General features: G+C 48.2%; 1 pseudogene; it reads right to left on the reverse strand.

Moving 5' to 3' along the window:
- Window positions 1–246: 246 nt before the first annotated feature.
- On the reverse strand, window positions 247–1,261 carry LOC132506072 (large ribosomal subunit protein eL39-like; annotated as a pseudogene).
- Window positions 1,262–2,331: the final 1,070 nt, after the last annotated feature.

Raw genomic sequence — 2,331 nt, forward strand, 5'->3', positions numbered from 1 at the left:
GCTGGCCTCAGGCAAAATTGTGAAACTGAAGTTCACATTGACATTTTTTTCCTTCCAACAAAAGGTCTTACATATTTATTACCAAGCCAAAGCACTAGTGCAGAAACACTGACACAAAGAGAAAAATCATTTTCCCAATAAAATACATCCAGCTGTTCAGATAGTGATGTTCTCAGGGTGATATAGTAAGATGTAAGTGACTTTGACACAGCATAAATATGTTTGCCTCCTCATGTGTGGGGCTGCTTATAGACCCTGCTTGGTTCTGCTCCAATGTCTTCTCTCCGAATTTTACCTGTTGTATTATCAGTTTTCATTCTAATACGTTGGGGAATGGGACAATACTGCTTTTGTTTCTTGGCCAGGAATCACTTGATCCTGCAAGTCTCGTTACAAGACATGGCGAGGAGCAAGTTCAACCGCACATAAGATGGTGGAGAAGAGAAGAGAGTGCCACATTAATATTTATGTGTATCTACCAGGTACCAGGTGCTCCTTGCACCATATTTTTCTCACCCTCACACTGCAGGGAGGCATTATTTTCTCTATTTTCATTCTGAGATACCAGAGCCCAGAAATGTTCAGCAACTTGCTCAATGCTGCACAGTGTTTAAGGTGAAGAGCTAGGATTCAAAGAAATCTGTGTGAATTCTGTCCCTTGAAGAAAGCACACTTAAACTGATGCCTCCCACTTCTCTTTCTCTTCTTTTTTTTTTTTTTTTTTTTTTTTTTGCAGTACGCGGGCCTCTCACTATTGTGGCCTCTCCCGTTGCAGAGCACAGGCTCCGGACGCGCGCAGGCTCAGCGGCCATGGCTCACGCGCCCAGCCGCTCCGCGGCATGTGGGATCTTCCCGGACCGGGGCACGAACCCGCGTCCCCCGCAACGGCAGGCGGACTCCCAACCACTGCACCACCAGGGAAGCCCTCTCTTCATTTTTTAAAATAATTTATTTATTTATTTATTTTTGGCTGTGTTGTGTCTTTGTTACTGTGCGCAGGCTTTCTCTAGTTGCGGTGAGTGAGGGCTACTCTTCGTTGCGGTGCGCAGGCTTCTCATTGCGTGCCTTCTCCTGTTGCGGAGCACGGGCTCTAGGCACGCGAGCTTCAGTGGTTGTGGTTCACGGGCTCTAGAACACAGGCTCTGTAGTTGTGGCGCACAGGCTTAGTTGCTCCTCGACATGTGGGATCTTCCTGGACCAGGGCTCAAACCTGTGTCTCCTGCACTGACAGGAGGATTCTTAACCACTGCGCCACCAGAGAAGCCCTCTCTTCATTTTTTTTTTTTTTTTTTGCGGTACGCGGGCCTCTCACCGCCGCGGCCTCTCCCATTGCAGAGCACAGGCTCTGGACGTGCAGCCCCAGCGGCCATGGCCCATGGGCCCAGCCGCTCCGCGGCATGTGGGATCCTCCCGGACCGGGGCACGAACCCGCGTCCCCCGCAACGGCAGGCGGACTCTCAACCACTGCACCACCAGGGAAGCCCCCTCTCTTCATTTTTAACACCCTCATCTCCTGTAACCCTCAGCTAGCTTGTCTTACTCCCCAACTTGCTGGTTACTTTCCCCTGGGGAGCCTTTTCCGCTGCCCAGTTCACCAGCTCAGGTTATGGGGCCTTTCCAAATCACTTGTCACACCATTTCCCCATCTGTCCTCAAGACTGGACTCTGGGCTCTGTGAGGTAGAGGGACCACATCAGTCTTGTCCGTTTTTATACCCCAGTAGTAGATGCTCAGCACCTACTTGTTTAATGAATTAATATGAGTTTATTGGGAGAGTAAGGTAATGTCTCTCTTGTTAGGCACTGCAATAGGGGTGGCAGAGATGTTTTTGAGCAGGGAAGCCCAGCCAAGCATCAGGACTGGAAATCATACATTTGTACCTCTTTCCTTGACTCTACATCCTTGCCCATCGCTCCAAGGGCACAGCCCATCTCAGCGCCCCATCTTTGGCTTCTGACTCACTACCTGTTGACTCCACCACAGCAGCAGATAAATCTGGCTTTTCTGTTCACCTCTACTAGAAAACCCAGAGGTGAGGTATCTGCCCTCCTTGAGCCCATATCTGGGCACATTTGTAAATCCACAGTAGTTTGCACCTATTGGCACAGTTCCTTTTTAACCCCAAATTTTGTTTTTATTTTGTTTTTAATCCACGAATTTGTATTTTGAAAATTTCAAACCCTCAGGAAAAGTCCCAAGAAAGATATAATAAACACTCATAATCGTTCACCTAGATTCTCCAATTGTACCTACTCTCTCTCATTTTTTCCCCTGGCTGAAACATTTGGGAGTTACTGCAGACATCATGGCATTTCACCTCTAAACACTTCA

This window comes from Lagenorhynchus albirostris, chromosome 15, assembly GCF_949774975.1.
Source record: "Lagenorhynchus albirostris chromosome 15, mLagAlb1.1, whole genome shotgun sequence".
Lineage (NCBI taxonomy): Eukaryota > Metazoa > Chordata > Mammalia > Artiodactyla > Delphinidae > Lagenorhynchus > Lagenorhynchus albirostris.